Source organism: Equus caballus, chromosome 15 (genome assembly GCF_041296265.1).
Source record: "Equus caballus isolate H_3958 breed thoroughbred chromosome 15, TB-T2T, whole genome shotgun sequence".
Lineage (NCBI taxonomy): Eukaryota > Metazoa > Chordata > Mammalia > Perissodactyla > Equidae > Equus > Equus caballus.
In genome coordinates this window covers 92,298,736-92,311,123 of record NC_091698.1, presented here as the reverse complement: position 1 = coordinate 92,311,123, position 12,388 = coordinate 92,298,736, and the positions used below count along the sequence as shown (strand labels likewise).

The 12,388-nt window shown below is 39.3% G+C and overlaps 2 long non-coding RNA genes across 3 annotated transcripts in view; one reads left to right on the top strand and one right to left on the bottom strand.

Annotated features, from left to right (window-relative positions):
- Nucleotides 1-8,188: 8,188 nt before the first annotated feature.
- Nucleotides 8,189-12,388, bottom strand: part of LOC111768151 (uncharacterized) — a 32,521-nt gene continuing 28,321 nt past the window's right edge. Inside the window, exon 4 of the long non-coding RNA XR_002800293.2 lies at nucleotides 8,189-9,244. This is a non-coding gene — a long non-coding RNA (uncharacterized lncRNA). The remainder of the gene's footprint in view (nucleotides 9,245-12,388) is intronic.
- The window catches only part of LOC138917900 (uncharacterized), a 44,030-nt gene continuing 40,788 nt past the window's right edge, over nucleotides 9,147-12,388 (top strand). Inside the window, exon 1 of one of the 2 annotated variants that reach the window (XR_011426556.1) lies at nucleotides 9,147-9,265. This is a non-coding gene — a long non-coding RNA (uncharacterized lncRNA). The remainder of the gene's footprint in view (nucleotides 9,266-12,388) is intronic. The other variant, XR_011426555.1, reaches the window with a different exon arrangement.

Genomic DNA, 12,388 nt, shown 5'->3' with positions numbered 1-12,388 from the left:
AGGGGAGTCGGTGCCTGAGCTGGGTTCTGAAGTGTGAGTAGAAGTTTCATTGACAAACCAAAGATGAGGAGGCAGAGGAAACAGTGTGATAAAAGAGAGAGAAAGCCTAGAAAGAAAACAGGAAAATTGGGAAAGCATCTCAGTATTTCTGAAGCCCAGAGTATATGCAGTGGGGGGAAAGATGAGCCTAGAGCCTGAGGACCTTGTTTGCCACATTAGGGAGCTTGGGCTTTATCTAGAAGGTGATTGAGATCCTTCAATCAACTGTGGGCAGAGGAGTGTCATGACCATATTTGCATTTTAGAAAGATCCCTGTATTAGTGTGGGGAATTGATTATAGAGTGACCAGTGTGGTTGTAGGAAGAATATTTAGGATATCCTTGTCTTTGGGGCCTGAACTTAAGTGGAACATTAACATTAACATCCCAATGGTGAGTATAATGATTCAGAGATATTACTTGATAGAATCATTGGAATTTGTTTATCTGTTGCATAGAGAGAGGGAGGCTGGGAAAGACATTGAGGCTTCTAGATAAGCAACAAGGCAGATGGTGATTCTAGTTTCTGAATGGTAAACATTAAAATGTGTAGCCACCCCTGACACAGGAAGGGTTAATAATCACTGGAAAAGGCTTGCCAAGAAACTGTGACCCAGAGGTGAGAAGGCCTGTCAGCCAATGATGGGTAAGACCTCCACGGGGAGGCAACCTAAGCCAGGTGCTGTTGCCTGGGGGCACAGATGGAGACACAATATTGATATCGGGAGCAGGAGGGGCCTTTGCCTAGGAGGCCTTGCCTGCTCCGAGATAAAAATATACGAGCACAGCAAAAACATGATAATATCAAAACAGAGGCCGAGGGAGGGCTCCTTGAGAAATCACTAAGAATTCTTGGCATTCGCTAATTACTTCACCCAGAACACCTGTGTATGTTTAACAGATGTAAGCTATGTATATATTGAAATGCTGGTTATAATAAACTCAGAGTGGCCATCAGCCCTCTCCACATCTATCCTGATGTGTATATTGGATTGTGACACTGACAAAAGGGAGCAGAAGGAGGATGAGGAGGATGAGGATGAGATGGAGGAGGAAAAGGGGTAGGTCATAAAGGAGGAGGAAGTGGAGGTAGAGAAGGAGGAGGCAGAGTGAGTTTTGGGAAAAACAGTGAGTTCAGTTTTAGATATGAATTTGATGTGTCCGAGATGATATCTAGTAGGCATTTGGGATATGAGAGACCCAGGCTGGAGATAACTATTTGAGAGTCATTGACATAGAAGTGATGAGTAAGCATGAAGTCACTCTGAGGGATCATGTAGAGGGAATGGGAAGAAAGAGACTGATAAGCCTCTGCTATCTACAGTCGGGTGTCTAGGATGATGAAGCCCCTTAATGTTGATGAAAGAAACCAAGACAAGGAAACTTTGAAATAACTGGGGCTGTAGCCGCCCCTGACTCAGGAAGGGTTAATAATCACTGGAAAAAGCTTGCCAACAAACTGTGACCCAGAGGTGAGAAGGCCAGTTAGCCAATGATGGGTAAGACCTCCAGGGGGAGGCAACCTAAGACAGGCATCGGTCGCCTGGGGGCACAGATGGAGACGCGATATTGGGAGCAGGAGGGGCCATTGCCTAGGAGGGCTTGCATGCTCCAAGGGAAAATATACGAGCACAACAATAACATGATAATATCAAAACAGAGGCCAAGGGAGGGCTCCTTGAGAAATCACTAAGAATTCTTGGCATTTGCTAATTACTTCATCCAGAACACCTGTGTATGTTTAACAGCTGTAAGCTATGTATATATTGAAATGCTGCTTATAATAAACTCAGAGTGGCAATCAGCCCTCTCCGCATCTATCCTGATGTGTACATTGGATTGTGACACCGACAGGGGCTGTTTCATTTAAGAAGAGAAGAATCTGGATGAGTATAAAAATTTCTGAATAGGGCCCAGCCCTGTAGCGGAGTGGTTAAAGTTCTGTGCACTATGCTTCAGCGGCCCGGGTTTATGGGTTCAGATTCTGGGTGCAGACCTACTCCACTCACCAACCATGCTGTGCCAGTGACCCACATACGAAAAAATAAAGGAGAATGGGCACAGATGTTAGCTCAGGGCAAATCTTTCTCAGCAAAACAAACAAAATATCTGAATGCTTTCACAGAATAAGTGAAAGTTTTCTTCATGGACCTAAAATTAGGCTTCTTGGGAAAAGTTGCAAAATTTGGTCCTGTATATGGAGACACTTTTTTATAAAAAGCTTTATTGAGGTATAATTGATATACAAGGAACTACACCTATTAAACAGGTACACTTCGGTGAGTTCAAACATATGCAAACACCTGTGATATCATCACCAAGATCAAAGTAATAGACGTATACAACACCCCCCAAAGTTCCCTTGTGTCTCTTTGTTTTTGTTTTTGTGGTAAGGATATTTAACGTGAGATCTATCCTCTTAAATTCTGAAGTGCATAATACCCTAATGTTGTAACTATAGGCGCTATGTTGTACAGGAGATCTCTAGAACTTATTCATCTCGCATAACTGGAACTTTATACCTAGTGAACAACAACTCCCCATTTCCTCTGCCTCCCAGCCCTGGCAGCCACTATTGTCTTCTCTACTTCTATGAGTTTGCCGTTATAGATACCTCATATAAGTGGAATCATGTGATATTCGTCCTTCTTATTTCACACTCCTTGATGTATTCAGAGCAGTCCAACAAAACTACCTTGGGAAGCAGTGAACTCTCCATTGATAGAACTGTTTACAGAAGAGGGATGACTATCTACCAAAGAAGAGGGAGAGCAGTGAATCCTACACTTTGCTGCTTCCAAACCACCTCAGGACCTTCAATAAAAAGTACGAATTCCAAATCACCGCTCTACAACTTCTGGACCAGGTATCTTCATGTATGTATTTTTTAGATAATTTTCCTTGGTGGTATTTATATTGCCATATTGGCATAAGTTCATAGGACAGCCCTTCTCTTGGCTCCTAAGTCATGCTTATTATAGCACAGGGCTCAGGTCTCAACTTGTGTCCTCTCTAGTCCCCTAAAGCACAGGCTCCTGAAGGAAACGGAGCATCTCATCCATCTTCTTCTGCAATACTTATGACATCTGACTTGGAACCAAATTCAGCATAACTGCTAGGAATTAGGTATTGGCTAGTTCTTAAAACTTATTGTGCCAGACAAATAGTATATTGAAACAGGTTCCTTTCTCTTCTAAAATTGATAGAACTTACTATTACTCATTGATCTTGCAAACTTAAGGATGTTTTCCTGCATTTCCAATGAGAGGTTGGGTCCAACAAAATAAATTGGAAACCATATATAAAAATGAATCATTTATTTTTTATTGAATACACACTTTCACGTTAAACATCTTTAATACTTAACATGCATTCCTGCTAGCTTTAAAAATCAAACATAGTTTACGGGCTCAATTTAAAACCTTTCATTGAAAGGAAATCTATTTTTAATTTTCATTTTAATCTTTAAATATTTAAAGATGTTGCCTTTGGTCTCCAAACTTCTTTCAGTCATATTGGGTATGACTACGAAGGGACTCTTGCGACAATGGACATTTTTATTAACAGGGTGTTTCAAAACAAATGCATTTTTTAACCTGGAAAATGCATCTTCTAACCTCTAGTTTTACTTTTGTATTCCATCAGAGGTGTCTGTGAATTCTGTTTTAATATGCCTGTGAGGATCTCTGTTATTACTGGAATAGATAGTGATTCAAAAATGCCTTGATATTTAGCATTCGGTAATATGAGTGGGACTCATGGTTCAGCTTCTTGCTTCTGCTGAACTCATCTCCATTGTCTGGCATTCACTGTTCTCACAGGTGATGAAATTAATCTGCAAGAATTCACTTCAAGTGTATTGGGCTCTGAAGGTGGAATCTATCAAGTATCTTCACTTCTAGCCTGATGAGGAATCTAGGTTGACTAGGCATAGGCTTCATATAGACTTGAGTACCAAATTCAGCTCTCTCATTTATTAGTTTTGTTACTCGAGCAGTTTATTTACCTTCTTTGAGATTCAATTTTCTCATCTAAAATAATGTCTATTTCTGCAGATTGATGTACGCATCAGGAATAATACATGTCTGACTCATAAAACGTCCTTGGTAAATGGTCACTCTTGAAAATGTTGCCAATTTTCCATGAGAATGAAAACCCTGAAGTAAGGAGATGCTGTGTGAACACCCAGGGGAATCTCAATTTATCCTTCATATATCTCCTTTCCTTGTTTTTAAGTGTAAATGCCCATCTTGTAAAAGAACAGCTCTGTAGCCGCCTAAGTGTTTGAAGTACAGATATGCTGGGATTCTGGAAGCAGAGGATGCTGATTTGCCTATGAGCAGTGAGTGAGATAACTACCCTCTGTTCTACTAATGTGGACTTACCTTTGCTTCCAAGAGAGAAGATCCTCTGCAAAAAGACATCCTGCACCATGGATATTGCTGTGGCTTCTTTCCAGCCCCCAAGTAGCCTGGATATAGCCTGTGCTGTTTCCACACCTGTATCAGGCCAGCCTTATGTTGGAGAATGAGGTGGAGATGAGACATATAGGCAGATAATTTCAAGGATGCTGGGAAAGATCCTCTGTCACGTTTAAAACTACTCCATCTCCTCTTCTGCTACTTTTAAAAGGGAGAATAGGCCTTTCCTTTCCTAGTTAGAAGGATGCAAATGGTTTCATCCAAAAGGGAATTTAGCTCTACCACACCTTGTTCCTCTTATGCCCATAGTTCTTCTGGGGAACAAGATTGTTATTGAGAAGATATTTCTCCTACCACCTTTGACAGCATTCCTTCCAGTGCAAAGTATCTTCAATAGTCCCTTATTTTGTGCATTGATCCCATTCAGGGAATGAGCATTTATTAAATACCCACTACATCTGCCATTGCATTAGGCACGTTACATACCTGATCTCATTCAATTCACACCACAATCCTCTTGAATAAGGGGCATAACCTACATTTTTATGCATGAGGAAATGTTCAGTACAAGATTTTGAGAAGCATCACCCAGACTATACAATGAGAGAAAGACAAAGTTGAGATTTAAAACCAAGTTTGTGTGACTTCAAAGTCCTCGTTCTTTGCATAACATGATGGTATTTGCTTTAAGCAAAACATGAGATTCACTTCATGTTCACTCCTCCAGCTCAACTTTAAAATCACTTACACTTTCAAAAATTGACTAAGTGATCAGAACATCTCAAAAGGCAATCTTTATTTATTGTTATAATTTTTAATTTGCTGAAGAAAGTCTTTGATTTTGACCGTATATCTAGTGTATATTTTTTCATTTATCAATATCCATGAGAAGTTTGGAAATATAGCATTAAGAAAGGGATCTCAGAAGTATACTGCAGTGGACAGCATTAAGACTCTGGAATTAGATATGCATCCATTCCAACCATTAGCTGTCTGATGATGAGCAGTTTGCTTGAGCCAAGTCCTGACTTCTTCACATATAAAATGGGGACAGTCACAAATATTTTGCATGGTTATTACAAGAATTAAGCAAAATAAGAAACTCAATGTCACAGAATCTGGCACACTGAGACATGCATTAAATGAGAGACCTTATTATTACGACTATATTGCCATCTTATTATCAACACAGTAGCTTAAATATGTATAATGTGTATAGATAAATGATATACAAACACTAACAAAAATGTCTCTATTTCCCACTAGACTGTGTCTTGTTTACCACTATATTATCAGCCCTTAGCACAGTGCCCAGCATATAACAGATTCTGAGAAAATATTGATTGAATTGAATTGAGGACAAAGCAGTAATTTAAGAGACCTAGGTTCATGATCTAGACCTTTATTAGTCTGTCATCAATTTCAAATGTATAAAATAAAAATTGGGGGCTAGAAAATCTGTAATGCTCTTAGTATTTCAAGATTGTATGTTTGAAAGTCTCTGAAATGAAATGTATAAAGTATTTTTGTTTGAGCATCAATTAAGTAACATTAAAGCCAAATAAGAGACGTTCAGAGCATCAGGTAAAACCAATTCTTCTTTTGATTAATCTATCTCATGGCAAGGAAAAATATGATCACTTTTAAAGGGTGAATTTGAGGTCTTCAAATACATTAATATATAATAAAACCGACCATCTGATAAATGTATAATGAAATGCAGATAGTGTATGCTGCTGAAAGCAATGATACAAGATGCTGAAGAGGCATCTTCCGATTCATTAACTATCTCTAATGAGATGTGGAAAAGATAAGTTAGTTGGTCGGTGCTGCTGATCAGGGTGCAGACCCACGCTTGCCAAGAAGTCTGAGCTGGAGTTTGGGAGACTCAAGAATTAATGGAGAGCTATAGCATCTTCATATTTCTTGTCCTCCAATTAAGTCTTATGTGTCAGAATTTTATTCTTGATTGTACTTTTTAATTGTCCTATATGTATACATCTTTTTCTTATTATACTATATGTTCTTTGAGATTAGGGATGATGTGAGCAATTTCATATACTCTTCACACTCATGTAAAGTCATAATGAGACTGAAAACTTTAAAAGGGGTGTAATCTTTCTTATCTTGTGGAACTTTTCTGAGGTTTGAATAAGGTTGAAATGTAGAACAGTTAGCTCAGTGCCTGTCAGTTCAATCAATAAGCTTACTGTTATTATTATTACCATTACTGCAATTGTTTGTGTGCTAACTAGATAGTGAGGGTGTGCCCCCACTAGATATTGAGGGTTTGCCCCCCTCATTGTCATGCTTCTTAAAGAGCTTAATAGAATAGAAGAAGTCAGAAGGGCATAAAATGAGGGTAATCATAAAGTATTATCTCCACTAATGATGTTCTCATATTTTCCCTACTCCAGTGTACTTTAAGCCCTGGTGCTATCTCAGCTTTAAATAAATTTGGGGATTAAAAGCCCTTAGTTTTTCTCCACCCAAAGGGAGTTTTCTCCTCTTAAGTTGAATCACTGAAATATTTGGGCCTTCCTCCATTATTCCTTGATGAGGAGAATGTTTTCTAGTGAATGAAACTTCCCTTAAAGCAGGATAATTGCCACTTCCCCATCTTACCCCCACTGCTCATGTGGACAAAATGATTCTGCGTGGATCTCTTCCTGATGAGATGTTCCCTGGAATCAGGTTACTGAATGCTTTTACCTCTGTATATTTGAAACTTAGGTGTGTACCAAAAGAACTTTGCCATGAAAAGCAACATAACTAGTACTGGGAAGCTTGTAATTCACTTTAATTAAACTTTAACTCAACTCTAGTGGAGAATGTGGCAATGCAATTTTGCGGACCTTGTTTTATTTTAGGATCTACATATTTAAGTACTTAGAACTACTTAAAGGAAATGTACATAAAAAAGAGACGTATAAAAACAGAACCTGCAAAGACATATTGTTGAAAAAATATATATGGAAAAATAGAGGAAAAACTATGGGAAAAGAATGCTTTTTCTTTCATTACTTTTCCTGATTTTATTGTAACTTGATGATCAAGTTACACAAAGGGTTTTGGCAAATTTGCCATGTAGGTGTTGAATCCATCAGAAAGCATTTATTCCTTTCTTTCTCTAGTATTTTTGATGCCATGGCCACAGAGAGTCATTTTCTAGTCTAGACTTTCACAGGCAAATGCATTGCTCTTTTAATGTAGTGAAATTCTGTTTAGAGACTGGTCCAGTCTCAAGGTAACCAATCCACATTTCACGCAGACAGTCTCTGAGTTATAGCCGAACACTCAGCTGTCGAATGCTCCCCCACCTCTTTCCCTAGCAAATGCCTGGGGAGCAAGGACATTTTCAACTAACTCTTCCCTGGTGTGAGTATCTGTAAATGGAAAGGAGAAAAAAGTAAAAGACATATTGAGTTGTAACGGAAAGGTTTCCCCTTACAGAACTTAGAATAGGGACTGTGGCATATGAATGATTCAGCTGAGGTTAATAACCTAATGCATCGATGCCTTTGGGAATCGGAGTCCCTTTGGAATGTCTGCTTCTGTCCTTCCACAATGTCACCCTCTGAGTGATTTCAGTTTGTTCTTTTGGCACAGCTTCAAGCTTAACGTGCATTCAGTAAAACTCCATTGAAAAGCAGAATTTGGGGGTTCTGTGGACATTTAGGATGTTTGGTGTTTCTGAATTACTGATGGGATGATACCCTCCAAAGCTTGTTTGCTTAAATCATTTTTATGTTCATTTTCTGCTTTATAGAGAGTCTGGTGTACATTTCCCAGGTAAAGATCTGGTAGAATCTTGTTCTTGAACATTAATTCTCATCACATAGGACCACTGGAAGCAGTGTTTGAAAGGTTGTTGCAACTCACAAGTTATGTACATGGCTGTCTTTCCTGGCTGCTTCCCCTCATCACACCTGTGTACTTAGCTCACTTCAGCCTCTGCTGTCAATTCTATTCCTTGTGAGAGGTAATTGGGGGAGGAGCTTCCAGCCACCATTAATGCAAAAAATCTTTGTTAATGTCACTGTGATTTATTTTTCCCGTGTCCAATGTTCCATCTTATAGTACAGAGTCCTAATCAACCTTGTTTAGTTGCAAGGAACAGTGATCTCCTTCAAACACCCCAAGTTATAAAAATAAGAGTGAATTATCCCAAAATAGCAGTCATTGGAAATCATAGCAACTTCAGGGGCCAGTTACCCTCCTTATAACTCCCAGGGGCCACCTGCTTTCTCTTTATAATGGCATTTCTGCTTCTCTCTGTGAACCCAGTAATTCTATTGACTAGTGTCCTCTACTTACATTTTTTGCGTCCTTATAACTTCTCCTTGCAAATAGCTTGTCTTCATCTTAACTTGGCTCTTGGCATCCTTTCTGCTTCTGACCCCACCACTAACTAAGCACTTTTCAACAATTTCATTGTGTAAATTTTTGATAAAAACCCCACTTCTGTTTTTTGCTTCAGGCCCAAGGTTTCTAAGTAGTTGATGAATTTCTGTCCTTGAGTTAGGTGCCCATCCTTGATTCGATCAATCTTGGTTGGATGGTAGAGCAAAGATCTGTTGTATTACTCACAGCAGTTCAGTCCCTCTCTCTCATTGGTCAGTGATGTGGGTGGCCGGTTCCCTTAGAAGGACTAATACATTGTCAACAATGTGAAGCACAGTGAATCATTCAACACAGACTTGAAATACTCATTGTTGTGAATCTGGCCTCTTGAGTGTTATTTTCCTCATCCGTGAGTAGGGTAGTGACAGTATCTCAAGGCTCCTGTAAGGATTACAGATATAAGTGAGTAGCAAAATGTTTTCCATTTTTAATCATGGATGCCATGATTAGTTACAACAGTCATATAATTAGTAACAATAACTGTATAATTTTAGTAGTAATAGTTGTAGTGATAACAGTAGTGTTTTACTAGTGATAGTTGTAGTATTAGTAATAGGAAATAGTAGGAATGGTGAACAGTATTGATTTAGTGGCAGAGTTCTGGTCAGGAGTAGAAGCTGTGTCTTCTTTAGCCTTTGCTGAGTCCCTGCCTCAAAGACCTGCCTCTAAGTCCAATTCTTGAGGCCAGGTCTGCAAGAAACAAAAATAAAACTTAGCAAAATTAAGAGGAGAGAGAGGATTGGTTTATTTGTTTATGTAACTGAAGGGCATGGTCTGACTTCAGGCTGGTCGGATCTTGAGGATGAAATAATGCTGTTAGAACTCCACAGAGACCTTTCCTCTCTTGGTTTTACTTTCTCCTGGTTTGATTTATTCTCAGGCAGATCTTCATGATAAGGTGTGACAGACGACTGTTGGCATATCTAGTTTTATTTTCTCCTTTTAGCTAGCAATCCTAGAGGAACCAGGCATGCCTTTTACCCACCAAGCCAGCAAAATGCCATGGAAAACTGTTTGTTTGGGTGCTGGATCCAGCCATGAATCAGTCACTGTGGCCAGGAGTGGGCTGGGGATGGGGACTCTGACCTGATGTGGGTCCCTCTCCAGGTCTGAAAGTGGGTTGGGGGTAGGATTATTCCCACCTAAATCTCACAGAGTTAAAATGGATGTGAGTTAGATCCTCAATAGCAAGAGGCAAATATGAACAGCAAAGAAGCAGATGTTTACTACACATGACATACAAGTTGGTGGTTGTTGGTTATAAGGCTAAGATGAGATGATAGATGCAAATTATTGAGTAAAGGAGCTGGCTAACAAGTAGTAAGCAATTAATAGTTATCCCCCTCACTCTTTTCCCCATTGCATCTTCCATTCTTATGTGGTATTTGGCCCCAATCCCACTTTTTAAAAAATTCTGTTTTTCCAGACATAAATTAGATGACTACTTGGCATTGATTTCAAATATCAGATAACAGTAGGTTGAAGTGTTCTTTTTCAATCCCAGATCTCTATGACTTAAGGTCTTATTGTTAATGGCTGACACATTGATCCATCTTCTGAGTTATATAGCCCTAAATCTCAAACTCATCTCCAGCTTCTCCTTTCCCAATTATACCTGTCCTTCTGTTAAACAGCTTTCTGGATTTTCCTGTTTCTATCCCTGCCCTCTATATTTTATGCATTCCTTCTACTTCTTCCCACAGATAACACCCAAGTGCAGGTCCTAATTTTTTTTTAAATTGAGGTAAAATTCACATAAAATTAAATTAACCATTTTCAGATGTACAATTCAGTGGTATTTAGTACATTCACAATGTTTTACAACTGTCATCCCTATATACTTTAATTAATAAATAATTTTCATCACCCCCAAAAGGAAACTCCATACTCATTAAGCAGCCATTTCCCATTCCTTCTTCCCCCTAGCCTCAGGAAAGTACTAATCTGCCTTCTGTCTCTATGGGTTTGCTTATTCTAGACATTTCATATAAATGGACTCATATGACATGTATGTGAAAGAAGCCAGACTTTTGTGTCTGGCTTCTTTCACATAGCATAATGTTTTCAAGGCTCATCCATGTTGTAGCATGTATCAGTACTTCATTCCTTCTTATGGCTGAATTGTATGGCTGCCCCACATTTTGTTTATCCATTCGTCAGTTGATGGACCTTTGGAAGATTCTCATTTCTTTACCCTAACCCTGACTATAGCTAGAGTCTCCTGCTGGGCTGCTGCATTGCTCAACTACAGAAAGCAATAGTCACTTTCTATTCTGTATGACTAGTCTTCCCTGGAGTTGTAAACACAGGGACTATGCTCCTAACCGGAAGCCTTGTCATACTTTACCTGAAATGCATACTGATCACGTTGACCATCTATGCTCCTAAAGCCCATCTTTGGCCATATCATCTTCTACTCAAAATCCTTTGATGATCCTCTTTTACTTTTATGTTAATTATAGTAATAATAATATATAATAATAAATGCAATATATTAAATTCTAGATATGTGCCAGGCATTTTTTCTATACCCCTACACAAGTAATTCTCACAACAAATATATAAGATGTATATTCTTCTTCCCGTTCCATTAATGAGAAAACTGAGTCTTCGCATATTAAGAACTTGTCTAAGGTGACACAGCAGGAAAGTGTTGGAACCAAGATAGGAACCCTGCCAATGGCAGACAGATTCTAAGGTGAACCCCAGTGATCCCCCCCTCCTGCTGTTCATGCCTTTGTGTAATCCTGTCTCCATTTGTGTTAACTGGAACTGCGACTTGCTTTTAATCAACAGAATATGGCGAGAGGTGGTGGGATGTCTCTTCCATGACTATCTTATATTGTGTTAGGTCTCTGCTTAGGAGACTGGAGCTGAAGACTGTCCTTGCTGGTTTGATGAAGTAATTGGTCACGTTGGAGAAGCACACATGACAAAGAACTTTAGCCAGCCTCTAGGACCTAAGGGTGACCTCTTTCTTCAAGTCAGCAAAAAGCAGGGACCCTTAGTCACATAGCCACGAAGAAATGAATTCTGCCAAAAACCTCAGTGGCCTTGGAATCAGGTTCTTCCTCAGTCAAGCCTCCATATGAGAATGCAGCCTAGTGGACACCTTGATTACAGCTTTATGGGACCCTGCAGAGGACCCAGCTAAGTCATGTCCAGACTCTAGACCCATGGAAACTTGAGATAATAAATGAGTATAGTTTTAAGCCACTAAGTTCATGGTACTTTATTATGTAGCAATAGAAAACTGACACAGATTTTGGTTCCTGGAAGTGGAGTGCTGCTTTAACAAATACGTAAAAATGTGGGAGGGCTTTGAAAGTGGATACTGGGCAGAGGCTGGAAGAATGTTGAGTATGATAGAAAAAGACAAAAGTGCTTCAAATAGACTCTTAGTAGAAATCTAGACTGGAGGACACTGCTGGTGATGATTCAGAAGAAAGTGAGGAACATGTACTTGGAAACTGGAGAAAGAAGAATACTTGTTACATAGTGGCAGAAAGCATAGCAAGACTGTCT